General features: G+C 40.7%; 1 long non-coding RNA gene across 1 annotated transcript in view; it reads right to left on the bottom strand.

Annotated features, from left to right (window-relative positions):
- Positions 1-1,533: 1,533 nt before the first annotated feature.
- The window catches only part of LOC132016003 (uncharacterized), a 75,184-nt gene continuing 56,946 nt past the window's right edge, over positions 1,534-19,771 (bottom strand). The window contains exon 3 of the long non-coding RNA XR_009403858.1: positions 1,534-1,600. This is a non-coding gene — a long non-coding RNA (uncharacterized LOC132016003). The remainder of the gene's footprint in view (positions 1,601-19,771) is intronic.

Below are 19,771 nucleotides of genomic sequence, written 5' to 3'. Positions count from 1 at the left end.
TATGCATCTTTCTTTTCTTTTCTTTTCTTTTTTTTAAAGATTTTGTTTATTTATTTGACAGAGGGAGACATAGCAAGAGAGGAAAAACAAGCAGAGGAAGTGGGAGAGGAAGAAGCAGGCTTCCCACAGAGCAGGGAGCCCAATTCGGGGCTCGATCCCAGGACCCTGGGATCATGACCTAAGCTAAAGGCAGACATTTAACGACTGAGCCACCCAGGTGCCCCTGTAAATCTTTTCAATAATGGTCATGCATGCCTGCGCCGGCTTAGCCAAGCACCCTCAACTACACTGCTATTAAGACTTGAGGCGCGTGCATGGCTCAGTGGGTTACAGCCCCTGCCTTTGGCTCAGGTCATGATCTTGGGGTCCTGGGATCAAGCCCCACATCGGGCTCTCTACTCAGCGGGGAGCCTGTTTCCCCTCTCTCTCTGAGTGCCTCTCTGCCTACTTGTTCTCCCTCTCTCTCTGTCAAATAAAGAGATAAAATCTTAAAACAAACAAACAAACAAACAAACAAACTTACAGGTCAGGGGCGCCTTAAACATCTGCCTTTGGCTTAGGTCATGATCCCAGGGTCCAGGGATCATGACCCATGTCTGGCTCCCTGCTCAGTGGGGAGCCTGCTTCTTCCTCTCCCTCTGCCTGTTGTTCCCTTTCTCTCTGTCAAATAAGTAAAATCTTTAAAAAAAAAAAGACTTATAGGTGAAATACAGTTGCCCCTAAATTCGAACAACAGGACTGTTAAAAGACTTGCTCAATCTTGCTTTTAACTTAACATCTACTAGCTCTTGCTAATTTAAGAGACAGTCTAATGGTGAAAAGGAGAAAGAGTCTCACTATAAAAGGAATGTGCTTGGAAGGTCCTGGCCCCACAAAAAGATTCTCCCAAGTTCTAACTACAAACTCATCACAATTTATAACAGGGAAAAACTGGAAACAAATCCCCAACCGAAACTGTGGTATGCACCTGTTAACTATTTAACAAAAACGTAAAGTGCTTATTCTACAACTATGAGATACAGAACAGAGAGGTTCCAGGTCCACATGGGCGACTCCATCCTATGTCTCCCACTGAATGCAGACAGAAGATGGACAGAACACTGAGGACTCTAAAATGAAATGGTAGCAGGCAGTCTGGGAAAGAAGAAAATTGTGGTCCTGCTGAACCAGCCGGAAATCTCCATTTTCTCTTTCCTCCAGCATCTCCTAGCCTGAACTCAGGTGAGCCCAAAATCAGAAGTGGAAACCAGGCCCAGACGGCGAGAACACCAGAAGAATACTCCAGTTTTATCCCAAAGAGCAAGCATGGAGATTTCTAATGCTCAAAGGAAACAGAAGAAAGCAACTGGGTGTGTGTGTTTTTTTTTAAATCTTTCCCCCCCTTCACCCTTTTCTTATTTCTTTCATGCTCCACACTCCAAGTAAACACTGTGCAGGGAGCAGGGGGCCTCGGTCCCTAAAAGTCTAAGGGAGAGGATACTTACTGAGAGGATACTTACTGTGAGGTTCTGTATCAGGACTGGAATGGTAGACCTGGCATGGGGAAAATGCTGGCCGGAGATTCCATGTGGATTTGGGACGGGGAGTTGGAAATGGAAATCTAGAACTCAGAGGAGAGGTCTGGTTTAGAACTGTAAGTCTGTGAATCATCGGCAGTTTGAAGTTATTTAAAGCTAAATACTCTAGAAGTTTTCTCCTTAGGACTGCGTAACAGCTAATTACTGAGCTTTTCGTGCAGCGTTCTTTAGCATCTGTTTCACTGGAGAAGTAAATAAACTGATTATTACAATTCTAAACATGGAGTCTATGTTACCACTGGAAAAAAACAGTATTTGATTTAGTCCTAGGATCTGGGTCCTGGCTCCTAAGTGAGTGGTCTTTAGACTCTAATTGCACGCTCCCTAAAACAATTTTGAAAACTTTATAGTCCCTTGCAATTTCTAAATTTGCACCTAAACTTTTTCATCATAAATTTAAATGGTGGCAAAGGACGTGATTTCTGGTGTATTCTAACTACTGACATGTTTAAAATTAAACTTTTATGTGACTCTTAAATATAATCTAGGAATATAGACATCAGAAAGATTTGATTCCCACATCTTAAAAAAATATATACTGGAGGGCCAACTGGGTGGCTCAGTTGGTTACGTGTCTGACTTGATTTTGGCTCAGGTCATGATCTCCGGATTGTAAGATCAAGCCCTGTGTCAGGCTCCATGCTTCTTCCCCCTCGGCCCCCACTCAAGCTCTGTAAAAGAATATACACATACACACACACATTGTCAGAAATTTCACATTACATTTTCTCCTTGAACTCCTATTTTCATTCCATTTTCCTCACAAAATTTTATCCGAATATGCCATATTTTGATGCTTAAAAGTCCTTGATTGATCATTCTATCAAAATCCTTACAATAGAAATATGGATGCACACTGAAATAGTCTCTGCTTCTTTCATGCTATTATTTTTTCTTCTGTAGCTACTGTCACAGTAATTAAATGACTTCACTGGTTAAACAACACAAATAACACATTTACATAAATGTTAAATGCAGGTTAACATATTACTGTAAGCATATCTTTTAATAAGGTAATGGGACCTTTTTCCAATTAGCCTTTGTATCTGTGGGTTAATATTACTTATGCTAGAATTAGGCTTACACTTAACTCTCTTTTTTAATGGCAGCGCTGAAGAACTTAGTCACATGCATAGAAGAGGAGACTGAAAGTTTTATTACAGCAATGACCTACAATTACTTGAACCCCTTCAGAGTTCTATAATTGAAATCACATAGTAATGAATCATAAAAATTATTTTTTAATGAATCACCAGCTGACCGCTCAATTAGTTCCTCCTTTAATTCTGTTGAAAGTAAAGAATTGAAAACCTCCTGAGTTTCAAAAGGATTATTATAATTACTCCCCCTTCTCCCCATCCAATAATTTGAATTGTCTTCTTGTCTGACTACTCAGAGGTTCTCCTACCCTAAGGCAATGTGCTGCTGCAATTTCCAGTGGGAGGGAGGCCCTTTCATAATGTAGGAGGTGGAGAAGGGATTATGCAAGGGGCAGTGAGAAAGGAGAAAGCACCACACCTCAAGCATATCTCCAGGCAGATCAGTTTTAAGGGGAGTGAAGGAAACTGAAGATCTAGAAATGACTGGATTCCATCCAGTAAATCTATCTTTAGGCCCTTGTGCCTCGTAGAAATCTTGTGCACCCTCAGTTGGTTTAGGCTAACTAGCATTTCCTTTCCTGTGTCCTGCCCTCTTCGGGGGTGGGGGAGGGAGAGGTAAGAAAGAAAAGAAAGTAGTCCTCAAGTATTGTGGGAGGGTTGTATGGAAAGTCAGTGTGATCCCTACAGATAAGGAAAATTCCTCAGGGAAAGGGACTTGGGCGGTGGAGAGCAAAGGAAGGAGTGGTGGGTGTCCATAGGCCGGGTAGATCAGGGACTGCACCCTCCATCCCCCCAAAACTGGGAGAACCTTGAGGCAAGGTTCTCTCCTTCCTGAATCAGCACCCTGGGATGGCATTTCATTTATTCAACAAACATATTTTAGGCACTATGTCAGGCTCTATGCCAGGCCCCAGGGATGCAAAGACCTTGATACTCTTGGTCTTCAAGGAAGGTGATCAGGATTCAGCATCTTCACCCAGCTGTTCTAGTCCACCCAATTACCCTCCCTGCTTCCTACCAAATGCTCCCTAAATCCTGAGATTTCTCCCCAAATCCCTTGTTCCTTGTTGCCTATTCTACCACTAACAAAAGCTATGTTTGTTTCATTTCCTCCATGCTTTCTAGTGTAGAATGGGCCAGGCTACAGTGGGTGATGGAAATGCCTTACAGTGAGTTACAGGGATGCCTGAGATAGTTCTTCAGCCCCTCAGTAATTCAGGATGGGTGAGTGGGGGGTGTTGAGACCTAAGCTTTAGGAGGCCACAGAGACCTCTAGGCAATAAGAAGCTTCTTTCAGTGTGCTGTCCAAATGTTATATATTTTTTAAAATTTTTAAAAAAGATTTTATTCATTTATTTGCCAGAGAGAGATCACAAGCAGGCAGAGAGGCAGGCAGAGACAGAGGGGGTGGGGGGGGCAGGCTCCCTGCTGAGCAGAGCCCCGCCCCCCCACCCCCCACCCTCCCTCGATGTGGAGCTGGATCCTAGGAACCGGAGATCATGACCTGAGCCGAAGGCAGAGGCTTAACCCACTGAGCCACCCAGGTGCCCTAAATGTTATCATATTTTTATGTGTGCTTTGGTGTCAAATATGTTGGGAAGCACTGTAAATTAATTTGTGAAATTATGAACCAATAGGTCTATCTGAGCAAAAGTCCAAATATGCTGCCCAGAAGCTACATCTGTCCTACATACCTCTTTGGTTTGGCAGAGAAGTGCTGACAATTAAAAAATAACTTATTTTCAACATTAAAAAATTTCACATAAAAATCTAGATATCTGGCTTCTCATGAAAAACTGCTGTGAGCTATAACCTCCTTTTGTAGCAGTCAGTCGACAATGAGTCCTAGCTGCTTTTGCCCTTTCCTTTTATTTTTATTTTTTTTTTAAAGATTTTATTCAGGGGCACCTGGGTGGCTCAGTCGTTAAGCATCTGCCTTCGCTCAGGTCATGATCTTAGGGTACTGGGATCGAGCCCCACATCGGCTCCATTCTCAGCAGGAAGTCTGCTTCTCCCTCTCCCAGTCCCCTCCTTGTGCTCCCTCTCTCACTGTGTCTCTCTTGGTTAAATAAATAGATTTTATTTATTAATTTGACAGAAAGAGAGAGGGAAATCACAGATGGAGTGATAGGTAGAGGGAGAGCAAAGAGCCCAATGTGGGACTTGATCCCAGGACTCTGGGATCATGCACCACCTGAGCCGAGGGCAGACACTTAATCGACTGAACTACCCAGGCGCTCCAGACCTTTCACTTTACCTGCTTCTTCTCACCCATGTACGCCCTCCCCAATTCCATCATCACTTGAGCTTCTCTCTACCTTATTGGTAGAATATTCTCTTATTGGTAGAATAAGTTGGTGCTCATGCAACCTTCAGACTTACATTGTAAGCACACACACAATGCCTGCTGTCTCAGTAACAATACCCTCAAAAGTATATTTAGAGGGGTGCCTAGGTGGCTCAGTGGGGTAAAGCCTTCAGCTCAGGTCATGATCTCAGGGTCCTGGGATCGAGTCCCGCATCAGGCCCTCTGCTTAGCTGGAAGCCTGCTTCCCCCCTCTCACTGCCTGCCTCTCTACCTACTTGTGATCTCTCTCTGTCAAATAAATAAATAAAATCTTTAAAAAAAATTAAATGCAATTTAATTTTTATTATAAAAATACTATTTATCCATCAGGGAAAAAATTTTAAAATGAAAGGAAAAATTAGATATAAGAGATCTTGCTACCCTGAAATCATGTTAATACCTCAGGATGCATTTTTCTGATTTTTTCACATACAAGGCTGCACAGAGCCATACGTAGTTCCAAGTGGGCTTGTATTTTTGTGTACTTCAAAGCCATTGTGATTTTCCATTGTGTTTAAAACCACGGGTTTTGTTTCATGATGATGATTTCCTATTGAAAGAAATCATCGACTCCTAACTTTATTGTTCAATATATTACATACATCAAACCTTACATATTTTATTTGATATAGAACTCATTACATGCTTAACCTTATATAACATTTCTAACTTCGCTGAACTTGGTTTAAGCTTCTCAGAGAGCACATTAAATGCTTTAGAACTTCATTGGGATCTACCACTCCGTTCTGGTAGAGAGCAGTGTGCTATCACTTTTGTTTTTCACTAGCTCAGATGTCTGCAATAGCCAATTTCAGGTAATTGTCAACTGAGTATGGCCTATAATTTTACCATGTTTGTGTGCGTGTTGAGATGTAGCCGGTTGAAAGACTAAAGAGCAAACACCTCTCCTCCCTGCCCCTCTGAGGTCCGGGAACTAAATGGGCCCCTGGACTTGGAGGATAGAAAAAAGAGAAGTCCAAACTGAGCTAAGATTCTGTCCCCTCTCATTCTGGCCTTCCTACGAGGGCATAGATAGAAATTAAGTGTATAGAATGGCAGGCATACAGAAAAATAAGGAAGTACTTCCTGGATGCCCAAGTTTGTGGAGATTAGTCCTTGCTTTGCCTATTGTTCCTCCCTAAGAAAGCCTACTGTGGCAGCCTGCATTTTTCACAGAATTACATTCTGTACATTGCGAATATATAAATAAAATTTTCTAATCATTTTACAGAAGCAGTTGAAAAGGTATACTCTGTAGTTTTCTCTTCTGTTTTAACCGGAACACATGAAGTTTCAGAGATTTAAATGCCAGTAGCAACCATAGCTTGAGAGGGTAAATCATGAACTCATGAAATTATGAGGGAGGGGGAGGCTTCCTTTTCTTTTCTTTTTTTTTTTAATTTATTTTTTTTTAAAGATTTTATTTATTTATTTGACAGACAGAGAGAGAGAGATCACAAGTAGGCATTGAGGCAGGCAGAGAGAGAAGGGGAAGCAGGCTCCCCGCTGAGCCGAGAGCCCAATTTGGGGCTCGATTCCAGGACCCTGGGATCACGACCTGAGCTGAAGGCAGAGGCTTTGACCCACTGAGCCACCCAGGTGCCCCCCCCCTTTTTAAAGATTTTATTTATTTATTTGACAGAGAGATCACAAGTAGTCGGAGACGCAGGCAGAGAGAGAGATCGAGAGGGAAGCAGGCTCCCTGCTGAGCAGAGAGCCCAATGCGGGACTCGATCCCAGCACCCTGAGATCATGACCTGAGCCGAAGGCATTGGCTCAACCCACTGAGCCACCCAGTAAAAGAGTATCAGGAAAGGTTGTTGTTTAGTGGTTCTTTCTAGTCAAGGAGAAAATGATGTTTATTATTCGGAGTTATCTGTACTGTTGTGGGTCACATTTCTGTTGTATATTATAGCAGCTTTAGTAGTATTAAATATAATGTGAATCTGTCATAATAATCCCATTTTAAAGTTGTTCCACCTTAAAAAAAAATAGGTGTTCCATGTTGAACTTTACTTTCCTGGATTATTTACATGTTGGTTATTTTAACATACATTTACAGAATGCCTGCTCCGTGCCAAGCACTATGCTAAGTGGTGTGAGAAAAGGACAAATGAGACAGTCCTTCCCTTCCAAGAATCTCAGTGTAGGGAGACTGACAATGGCACTAAATGCAATGATGATATGCAATTTAATTTTTTTTAAGTTTTTTTTTATTTATTTGAGAGAGAGTGAGTGAGGAGAGCATGCGAGTGCACACACAGGTAGGGGGGAGGGGCAGAGAGAGAGGAGAAGCAAAATCCCGGTTGAGCGGGAAGCCCAACAGAGGGCTCAATCCCAAGACCTCAGGATCATGACCTGGCTTAACTGACTGAGCCACCCAGGTGTCCCTGAAATGCAATTTGGAGTAAAATGAGTCATGCGATAGGGCATGCACGGGAACACACTGGTGTAACACCCAACCCGAAAGAGTGATTCAAGTTGAAAAAAGGAGATGGTGGCTGAATCTTAATGGATAGTAAGAGCTTCCCAGATAGGAGAAAAGTCATTCCAAGCAAGAGGAGCAGTATGTGCAGTGAAGAGTAATGAGAAACAAGGTGAATTTAGGAAACTAAAATATGGTTCAGCATGACCAAGAAATGAAGCTGGAGAGCGGAAAAGAGTGCTGGCAGGTGAGGCTGAACAGAGGGGCAGATCACAATGGATCTTATAAGTCACACTAAGGGTTTACATTTTATTTTCAAGTTAACGGAAATTCATCTATGGCTTGTTAAAAGAGGAGGATTGTGATCAGACTCATGTTTGAGAAGGTCAGCTTGTTGACAGGATGGAGAATCAATACTGAAACCTGGAAGAGCAGCTGGGAGCTGGTGCAGTTGTCAGGTAAGGACAACGGTGTGAGTCTATGCAGTCACAGTGAAGACATGGGAAAGAGGTTGCAACTGACGATGTTCAGGACATAGGTTGCGTGAGAACTGAAAACTTCCCAGATGTACGAAACGGAGGACTTTCTGTTCACGGACATGAAAAACACTCGTGAAAACGTTCGATCTCCTTCATTGGTGCAAAAATCAGATTAAAGCACCTAAGAATCATTCTTATTTTTGAGTCTTGAAGGTTTAGGTGAAAACTGTTTCATCCTCTTGAATAAAAAAGATCCTGATGGTCTTGTTTCAACCTTCTGTACATCTTTTTCCGAATCATAAAACCACCATTTGCTGAGAAGGTGACAAAAAAATGGGGATGTGGTTCTTGAGAATAGCACCAATTTCACATGTCTGTCACCACAATCTACTACACCTGTTCAGACACCCACTGCCTGTCATTATTAATAGCCTTTTGCTTTCTCCATTTTCCATTCAAACCTGATTTCTTAAAAAAAATAGGTTGACTACCAAATTGGGTGAGTCAGTTTTAAAGTCATTCTTCGGGTTAGCGGAGTTTCGGTTCTCAAATTTGTTTTAAATAATGAATTATCCTAAATGTCCAAAAATGTGGTTGAGTAATACCATCAATGCATCTTAAATGTATTGGAAGGCAGCAAGGGAATTGTAATGCAATATGAGTTTAAATTTAGGACTCAAGTCATGTACTATGATAGGTATGATTTGAAGGAAAATGTAATTGCTAATGTCAACATAAATTTGAATCAAAGGGAAGAGACACTGCTTAACAGACTTCATAGATAAAAGTTGTAAAACATAATATTGCATTAGCTAGAAACTTTGCAAGCTTATTGAATAAGCTCATTATCATATGAGATATATCAGTATGCTTTTTTTCCATATGCCCTTGAATATAATATTAAATTGCTGTTGTTATAACAAAATACTTAGAATTCTATTACCAGTGGCACTTAATGGTAGTACTAAAGAATTATTGCTAAATGGAGTTTGGGAAATTTCTGACTCCACTAACAATGATATGAGACTCAGAATGTCCAAGACAGAAATTTGGGCCTTGTGGTTTTTTTCCTCCCCTAAGGTTTTGGGTCTTGGTTTACACAATAAGTTCTTGTAACTTGAATTTACAGAAGGAACCACAGAGATTATCTTGATGAACCCCCTAATATTAAGGAACTGAGCACCAGAGGATTATTTGATACAACCAATGAGACAAAACTGGTCGATAATGGCCCTAGAATATAGACCAGAGCTCTCCTCAAGCATTCCTGCTGTCTCTTCCATGACCTTATCACTGACATAGTTGAACCAGAGAATTTCCAACTACAGAAGGAAATCTTTTTCATAAAGGTAATAACCATCCTCTAAATTATACTACATTTTATTTAAATTCTGATTTTCTTATCTGTATTCAGTGTGCTTAAAGGAAAATAAATTCAAATAATTACATGTGTCAAATTTCAACTAGATGGGTTTGGCGGTTATGGGGAGACATAGTCTAAAGGATGAAGCTTTTTAAATTTAGAAGAATTTCTTTCTTTGGAGTAAAAACAGCATAAATCAAAGTTAACCGTGTCTTGCTCAAAGAGATCAGAAATTCTGTGTTAATTATGATACGGCTGAGAGGTGATCAGCACCTGTGGAGCCTAAGCTGAGTTGTTCCATACAATCTTACAAAGCCCAGCAAGCTTTTATTGATTTTGTGATTTTCAGAAGTTTTAATGATGATGTTCCTGTAATCCTGAAAAATCTACAGCAAAGAGAAAGAGGAGGCCTGGCCAGAAACTGCATCAGGGGTTTTCGATGCAGCCCCAAACGGGTATATTCTCTTCTTTCTACCTCTTTGTTTCTTCCTCTTATCACGAAATACAGAAAAAAATGGAAGAGACAGTCATAATAAGGGGACATGACATGTAATGAGTGCTGGGAATGTGCTGGGAATCCTGGTCTTCCTAAGCAATATTTAGTTGGAGTTATTTGATTTCTGGCCTTTAAATTCTTTTTACAAATTTGTGTTGAGAGTGCTAACAATTGAGGAACACTTGGCCGCTCAGTCGTGTTCATTTTCACATGGGCTGGGTGGGGCCCTGTGCCAAAGGAAGTTCAAAGCCATAAAACAATTACTCATGCCCTTGTGGCTGAGCCATTGTGATTCAAGCAGCAGGCTGTCCAGAAGACACACTTACCTTCGGAATAGAAGTCACACTGATAAGTCCTTTCATAAAATGGCGGCTACTCCTCGTCAGTAAGGGAAGGGAACTGACATTTGGACACCTGCAATGTTTTACATGTTTCCACATTCTCACAATAGCCCTGTAATAAATGTATTACCCCACTTCACAGATGAAGGAAGAAGTTCTGAGAAACGAAGAAAGTTGCTCAAGGCCACGCAGCCAAAAGACCGGTCTGTTTCAACTCAAAATTCAGGTCCGCTCCATCGTGCTCTCCTTTGTTCCCAATCTAGGAGGAGGTGCTTGGTCTCAGAATCTCCATACAGAGTAAAGATATATTGCAAAATCCCATGTCCTGTGGATATGAAGGGAGTTGCCCTTGCTACGACACCATATTATGCCTCTGTGCATTTTATCTGAAAAATCTGCTGGCTCTCTTTCACTTCAAATAGCCAGAATGTATCTCCGTGATGAACTAACTCTAGGGTGGGTGTTTACGAAATGCAATTTGATGATGACTGTGGGAACACTTGCTTCCCAGCCAACAAACCAGACCTAGGCCCAGTTTCAGCGCGCCAAGATTGGCAGTTGCCAAAGCAAGTGATGACAGGGGGCCAAGGCAGATGTTATTTTAAATTAACAGGGGAGACTGTAGGCCAGGAAAGAGTCATAAGATGTCTCGGGCATACGCTGAAGTATACTTTCAAGTCATCTAACATCACTGACTGAAACAGGCCCTCTGAAAAGTAACAGGGTTCTGACTAAAAGAGCCACAGAGACCAGCCCGCTGAGCTCCCAGGCAGATCTGGTTTTGTCATTAGTAGTTTCGTTGCTATCTAGCTAAGCAGTTGAGCTGGCTTTCACATGCTGAGCGATGGTGTAAGACGGAACATTAGGTCATGGCCAGTTGGCCAGAGCCAGTCAAGTGTGTTCCACATTTAGAGAAGAGGAAGAATTTCTGGGTCTCTGCCCCCTTAAAAAGCCACAGGACAAGCTAGCCTCAATCAGAATGACAACGTCTTGGTTTTACTGACCCTACACCCACATGGAAACTATCTCTAGCACCATTTAGGCCTCATTTTTATATTATTCAATTTGAGAAAGTATCAGTAGCAGAGTATTTTCATCATATTGACAAAGATGAATATGAAAGACCTGCCGAATTCTTTCAATTCACACGCATTAGGGTACACATCACCAGTGCAAATTATCTCCCAAATATGCTGATCACAAAATACAGTGGTGTACTGAAGGGGCTAAAGTACGTATGTGTTAAAACAGAAATACATAAAAACAGAAAACTTTTTACTGAAAACCAAAGGACCTGCAAACAGCATTTTAAAACAGGAAAAATGTTCACTGTCGCAGATAATCACAGATGTGCAAAGTAAAATTGCAATGAGATCACTTTTTTTAATCTTTGGGATTAAGAAATTATAACATTCAATGCAATAAAGGATACTGTGAGATAGGCTTTCTCATACTGATCTGATAAAGACATAAATTGCTATGAGCTTTCTGGAAAGTAATTTACCAGTATATTTCTAAGGCCCTAAAACGTTCATATGCTGCCAAAAATACAGTGGTATCAGAAATTCTGGGGGTGGGGCCAAGCAATCTGTGTTTTAACAAGCTAGCCAAGTGATTCTGATGCACATTTCTGTTTGAGAACCACCGCCCAGTGGACTCTCCTTCCCTCCAATGGTTAATGACCATCTATAGGCTGATGAGACCTACTACATCTACATCTGTGCCCCAGATGTTTTTCTGAATTCCAGGCCCATAGAACCTACTACCCACTTGATATTTCCTATTGCTGTCTCATAGATACTTGAAAAATAAGTAAGTTTAACATTAGGTTTAGATATTTTGCCCCTAAATATTCTCTACTGACAGGGATTCCAATCTCCCTAAATAGCACTATTACTTCTACTCAAGTCAGTAACCTAAGCTCATCCTTGACTGCCCTACCTTCTTCTACCTCATTCCCACATCCAATCAAGCACTATTTCCTAAAGATATCATATATTGCTATGGATTGAATTGTGTTCCCTGAACTCCTTTGTTGAACCCCTGACCCCCAGAGTGACTAACTGGAAACAGGGGCTTTAGGAGGCAACAAAAGTTAAATGAGTTCATTTATAAGAGGAAGAAAGAAAAAGATCTCTGTCATGTGAGGACACAATATAAGCCATATGCAAGCTAGGACTAGAGCTTTCCACCAGAAACCAACCCTGGTAGACCTTTTAATCTGGGACGATTAGCCTCCACAACTGTGAGAACATAAATTTCTCTTGTTTAAGCCCCCCAGTCTTTATTACATATTTTATTATGGCAGCTTGAGCAGACTAAGACAGGTATCTGTGAATCCTTTCCTGCTACCATCCTTGTACAGACCATTTTCATCTCTTGCCTACATAGACTACTACAATATCCTTCTAGCCGTTTTCCCTTAAGATCAGTTCTACCTACTTCCAGCCGTTCTCTGTACCCAGTTAGATAGATATCATCAAGATGGGTTTCTATTTAAAATCCCTCAGTGGTGGGGTGCCTCAGTAGCTCAGCGGATTGGGCATCCAGCTTTTGATTTTGGCTCAGGTCGTGATCTCGGGTTCGTGGGATCTAGCCCTGCATCCGTCAGGATCCGTGCTCAGCAAGGATCTGTGCTCCCCTCACCTCTGCTCCTCCTACCCTCTCTCTCATAAATAAATCAATCTTAAAAACAACAACAACAACAACAAAAACCTTCAGGGGCGCCTGGGCGGTTTAGTCAGTTGTTAAGCATCTGCCTCTAACTCAAGTCATGATCCGGGGTCATGGGATCAAGCCCCACGTTGAGCTCCCTGATCAGCAGGGAGTCTACTTCTCGATCTCCCTCTGCTGCTCCACTTGCTTGTGCTCACTCGCTCCCTCAAATAAAACAAAATCTTAAAAAATCCCTTAGTGGCTTTCTACCACCTTTCAGATTAACACCCAATACTTAACATAGATATGTCAGGATGATACAAGAAATATTAACTGATGGCCTCTAACCCCACCCCAATGTACTGATCCCTTGTCCTTCCCACTCTAGACACTTGCTGCCCTCAGTATTTGTGCCGCCTCACAAGCAACCTCCTGGTCAGCCTACCTTTTAGTGTCACTTTCTGGTCACACTGGAAAATACTGGGCTGCTCCCCACAGCCCTCTGGGGATCACCTTCATCTTCTAGGTTCCTTTTCTCAGGTACCCTAGGCAGGTGCTTGGCTTTACTCTCACTCAGTAAGCATATGGTCCCAATTTTTCTACTGTCCAGCCTATTATTTTATTTTATTTTTTTGGCTTGGACTTAGCCAAATATTTAAAGTTTCCGTTATTGATTTTCTTTGAAGCACTTCCTCCACCTCTTAGGGGAATAATCTTGGCTTATAGCCCAAGTGGTGGAGGGTTGACAGTTAATAGTAATACTGGCATTAAAAACACATCAATTAATAACTTTACAAATTACTCCCGTGCATTGGCTAGAAAGCCTTGTACAATTCAGTCTCTATCAGTAGCTCACTACTCTCTCCAGCTTTGTTGGGGAAAAGCCATGTTGACTTTCAGTTTCTCAAATAGCCCAGGCCCTCTCCTACCTTTGGGCCTTTACATGTTGTGGCCCATGGACCTGGAATACATTTTTTGCCTTTCCCTTTGCCTAGTCACCTTTTATGTCTCAACTTAAACACCATTTCCTTAGGAAGAACATCCTATACAAGGTTAGGTCTCCTGTTGTACATTCCCAACATACTCAGGATTTTTTTCAAGTTGTAGTTTATGTACTTGTAAATTACTTACAACTTTTTTTTTTTAGTGTCTACCTTCCCTGCTAGGCCATAAATTCCATGTCTGTTTTCTCTAATACAACCTCGGTATCTAGAATATACTAAGAGTTCAATGAATATTTATGACTGACCCCTGGCAAAGTTAAATAATTATAGGGTAGATTTCAGAATTAGGGTTCTGGTACCATATCAGTTTACTTTCAGTATGCCAAGATTGCAAAACATGTTTTTGTTTTTAAGTGTTCATTTGTAACTACTCTTCTGAATGAATCAGGATTTTATCAGACTTGCAAAGACATTTGTTTGCTCACATAGAATGATTGTCCTTAAACCCTAGCTTTAAACTTTTATCTCCATCAAAACAGTCTCACTGTTCTCATGGAACCTCGGCAACATGTTTAGAATGAGTAAATGGTATATATTTGATTTCAATCAAGTATAGTTACATTTCTGAAATACTTTTTCTGCATAAGATTTCACTCAAAGAGGGGCACCTGGGTGGCTCCGTTGGTTAAGCAACTTCCTTCAGCTCAGGTCATGATCCTGGAGTCCCCGGACTAAGTCTGCATTGGGCTCCCTGCCCGGCGCGGAGTCTGCTTCTCCCTCTGACCCTCACCCTTCTTCTCATGCTTTCTCTCTCTCTCAAATAAATAAATAAAAACTTTAAAAAAGAAAAAAAAAAGATTTCACTCAAAGAAAGTTTGAAAACCACTCCTAAACAGTGACTTTAAGTCCTAGAGAAGAAACAGAACTTTTACAATGGTTTGGAAGAAAAAAATAAAGAGTTCTCCTTTACACAAAGACCTGTGAAACATTTACACTTACTGTTTTATCTGCAGTTTTGGGTTTTAATCTCTTCTCTTACATTTATCCTTATAATTTTTCCTTCCCCAATTTACATACCTAATGTATATTTGTCAGCAGGGTAGAGGAAAGGGAAGGAAGGACTGAGGGAGAGAAAAGGAGAGCTCTAAGGGAAAGAGCTGGATCTTAGGCATCTCCTAGGTGACCTATAACACTGGTTATCTTACCATGAATCTTCTCACCTTTCCTTTTACCCAATTTGGTAAAAAATACAAAATATATTTGATTCCATGTTATATTGGAAAGACACAAATAGATGTATGTCATCTTCAGGACAATCATGGTTGTACCACACTACAGAAATAATTTAGCTGCAGCAGTGATTCTCTGAAGTCCACACAACAGAGAATCCAACCCACTAATCAACCCTCAGACATGAATCATCAATCCATTACAAGCTGCCAACAATATATCATCTTCGTTTGGATGTCAAACCCGACATGTCTCAAGTGGAACTCATTATTTCCTCCACAAACAGGTTTCCCTTCTTAATTTTCCTCTTTGAACCAGTGCTACAATCAGAATCATAGTCATCCAAATTTACAACCTAGGGGCTCCCTTTATTGTCTCTCTTTTCTCATCCTTCACAGAACAGGGAAAAGGGAAGGAGTTAGATCCTAATCTCTGTCCTAACCACTCAAGTGGTTTACACACTAACATCGCAGAATTGTCAAGGTCTAGTATAAGGCCCAAGTGGGTCACAATGCCCTGCTGAGAGTGTTAAAAATGTAGACTTCAGCTCTATCTCAGACCTACTCTTTCAGGGTTGAGTTGGGGAATCTGCATGTTAAATGAGCTCCTCAGGGGACTTCTTAGGCCAAATAAACAGAATCAATGCTCTAAAGGAAATGACCCAGTTACAGGAAGTCACAGTGCGGAGGAGGAGCAAGGGGAGTAAGACACCCTGTCCAAAGGACACAGAAAGAGGGACTAGAGTCCGAAGCAGGTGAGTGGAACACAGAGGCAGACAGAGTAGACAGTATGTCAGGGTTTAATTGTTCTGAAGCCACCATTTAGATCTGTCTATGAATAGCCTTCACCAGGGTAAGAGACTCCAGTTCACCAGAACCAGGACCAGTCAGAGCTTGCCAGAGACCAGTTCTGAAAAGTAAAGCACACAGAGGAGAAATAGTAGCAACTCAAGCAGCAACTCCAGAGCTATCACTGCCCCACATGTTAACAGCTGGTTGACAAGAAAGAGATGTAGGGAAAAACAGGAGACTGATAGGAGGCTGGGAAGAATGAGGGGCCTCATCTGTGTTAGTCAAGATTTGGTTGCCAATAAAAGAAGCTATTCTAGCTAATTTAAACTCAAAGGTATTTATACAGAACTACGTGTTTATAAAACAGTTGGAAAGCATGGAGAGACAGACTTCAAGATGAGCTTCCAGGAATAATCCCCAGAAGTGCCCACCTGTGCAATGGTCAGAGAACTGGGGAATGACCAGAAAGCTGAGCAGTAAGGAAATAGCAGCCTCAACTCCTGGCTCCAGGCACATTGCTTCAGGGCAGATCCATGCCCATCAAAACGGATGTCCCTGGCACCCACAGAAATAGGTGCCAGACTCTGGAGCCTCCTCTACATTGCCAGAGAAAAACCAGAGTCTCCTTATCTCTGCTTGCTAGTGGAAACAGCAGAAAGCGCCACCTCTGTCTCACTTCTGCCTTCCAAATATAACTTTCATATGTCTGCTTTGGCAAAAGCTGGGCCACATATGGAATCTGAGGAAGTCTGGGAAATGGAAGCTCTAGCTCTCTGTCCTCTAGCATGTTACAAGGGGAGAGAGGTGGAGTAGTATGCGCCATACATCTCTCTTGGCATCATACTTAGCCATAAGCTTCTCTACTAAACCAGAAGCTATCAAGAGGCCAGGGACCTGATACTAACTGTTTCAGAAGTCTCAGCACTTAGCAGAGTGTCTGATGAATAGGAGGGCAAGAGAGGGAGGGAGGAAGGGTGAGAAAGGTGGGTAGCAAGGAGCTCCAGACCAGGTCCAGGCAGAGTCTACAGATAGAAAACATCGGAAAATTCTGTTTGGGCAATATTTAAAATTGAAAATGAAATGAAGCAAGGGCTGATACTAATAATTCTTATTTCTTAGTAGCTTTTGAATTCAGTCTGCTTCTCTTCATTTCCATGAATATGAACTTGATACAGTTCAAATTCCTTACATCTGGAAAAAAATCAATTGTCTCCTAACTGGTGGCCTACCCAATTTCTCTCCATTCCTCCCCATTATACACACTGATCTCTGACTGGTTTCCTAAAATAGTGGTCTTCAAACTTTTTACTTGCAAACACTTCCAAAATAATTATGTAAAGCTTTGTATCTTCTGGCACATTATTAAGCTGACATCCAAAACTTTTTATCTCAAGTTAAAATACTTGCAAAGGATGTAACTTCCGGGGCACTGTAAATATTATCATTAAAAAATATATACATACCTAACACCACTTACAAGATACACTGAATAGAATCTAAATACCACATCATCTATTTTTTCAAAAATACACAAACAAGTTGTTCTTTAATAATCAGAGATTTTGCATCTTTCCTTTCTCTCCTTGAACTCATATTTCTATTCTGCTTCTACCAAAAACCTCCATCCTAATATGACATATTTTTATTCTTCAAAGACTTTGGTCAATTACCTTATCACAACAAAAGGCATGTATGTTGAAATTGTATTTTTTTATTTGTGGTGACCATGAAGTTGTATTTAAAAATTATTATGGATCAAGTTATCTCAACTACTATTAGCATACTACTGATGAAAACAAATGGGTTGTATTAAAAATTTTGCTAAGTAATTAGACAGAAAAATCACATTCTTTATTTTAGATGCATCTTAATGAGCTGGACGGGGACTGGCTAGTTTTGCAAAAATTATGTCAAGTATCTAATTTTTGTGAAAATTAGGTCAGGTATCAATTTAGCCATATTTCCTTACTACTTGTGGCTAAATTAAGACAGGGTTCAACATCAGTTTTACACTCCCACCTTTTTGTGTTTTGAAAATGTTGAGAAAAAAACCGTTTATGTAAATAGGTTGGTGGGGATAGAAGGAGCTTTGTCCCAACAATGCCCTCAATTCCTTGCACTTTCAGCCATATGCCAAAAATCATGGGGAAACCTAGCACCAAATTTTGTTTTTAATTATCAGTTGACAACTGATTATAGATATTCTTGCGATTTTACTGAAAGCAAAGTAGGAAACCATCTAACTACAAAAGAACTTGTTATTCATTCATCAGTATGACTCCCTTTCTCAACACTGATACCAATACCGATGCTATATTAGAAACATATTTCTAATTATATCAGTGGGGTACAGAGGTTTTTCTACTGTAGGATAATATGCTATAGAAAGATTAGGGTGATAAGGGGGCCTCTCTTCTTTAAAATATGAGATAATGAGGAATGGCTGTGCAGAAGCAGAGCTGGAAATATATCCTCCATGTTTTAAAAATTATCTTCTTCGCTTTATTGATGAGTAACTTACAAATAAAATAATTAGATATTTAAAATGTACAATGTGATGATTTGCTATATTATACATTGTGAAAGGATTCACTCCACTGAGTTAATTAATATATCCATCACATCACTTTGTGTGTGTGAGACCATTTAAGTTCTCTCTAAGCAAATCTCAATTGTACAATGCAGTGTTATCAACTACTGTCATATTACGCATTAGACCTGCAAACCTTGTTCATCTTATAACTGGAGTTTGTGCCCTTTTACCAATCTCCCTCTATTTCCATCACTTTCCAGACACTGTAAACTACTTGCCTACTCTCTGTTTCTATGATTTTATTTTTTAGATCCCAGATATACAGGATGCCATGTAATATGTGCCTTTCTCTCTTTGGCTTATTTCCTTACCATTATGCCCTCTGGTCATCTAGATTGCTGCAAATGAAGGGATTTCCTTCTTTTTTAAGACCGAATAATATTGCACTGTATATGTAGACATATACCATATTTTTTTGATCCATTCACAAATAATGAACACTTAAACTGTTTCCCCACCTTGGATATTGTAAATAACACTGCAATAAACATGGGAGTCCAGTTATCTGTTCAAGACAGTTACTTACTTTCCTTTAGATATGTACCCAGAAGTGGAATTGTTGGACCACATGGTAGTTCTAGTTTTAATGTTGTGAGAAACCTCCATACCATTTTCCACAGTGACTACACCAGATTACATTTCCACTAACAATGAACAAGTTTTCCCTTTTCTCCACGTCTTCACCAACACTTGACATCTCTTCTCTTTCAGAGGACAGCCATTCTAACAGGTGTGAGATAATATCTCATTGTGGTTTTGATTTGCCTTTCCCTGACGATTAGTGATTTTGGATACCTTTTCATAGTACCTGGTGGCCATCTGCATTTCTTTCTTGGAAAAGTGTGTATTCATATCCTTTGCCTATTTTCTAATTGGGTTATTTCCATTCTTGCTATTAAGTTATATGAATTCCTTATTTATTTTGGATATTAATGCCTTACTGGGTATGTGGTTTGCAAATATTTTTCTCACATTCCATAGGCTGCCTTTTCATTTTGGGGATGGTTTCCTATGCTGTACAGAACCTTTTAGTTTTATTAGTCTCACTTGTTTATTTTTGCTTTTGTTGACTAATTAAAAAAAAAAAAATCATTGCCAAGATCAGTTTGAAAGAGCTTCCCCCCCTGAGTTTTCTTCCAAGAGTTTTACAGTTTCAGGCCTTACAGCCGAGTCTTTATTTATTTATTTTTTAAAGATTTTATTTATTTATTTGACAGAGAGATCACAAGTAGATGGAGACAGAGACAGGCAGAGAGAGAGAGAGAGGGAAGCAGGCTCCCTGCTAAGCAGAAAGCCCAATGCGGGATTCGATCCTAGACCCTGAGATCATGACCTGAGCCAAAGGCAGCGGCTTAACCCACTGAGCCACCCAGGCGCCCCCAGCCGAGTCTTTAATCCACTAACTCCACTTGAGTTGGTTCTGGGGAGGG

This window comes from Mustela nigripes, chromosome 4 (genome assembly GCF_022355385.1).
Source record: "Mustela nigripes isolate SB6536 chromosome 4, MUSNIG.SB6536, whole genome shotgun sequence".
Taxonomy (NCBI): domain Eukaryota; kingdom Metazoa; phylum Chordata; class Mammalia; order Carnivora; family Mustelidae; genus Mustela; species Mustela nigripes.
Note: the sequence above shows the minus strand (reverse complement) of the source record. Positions and strands in the feature narration are given on the sequence as shown.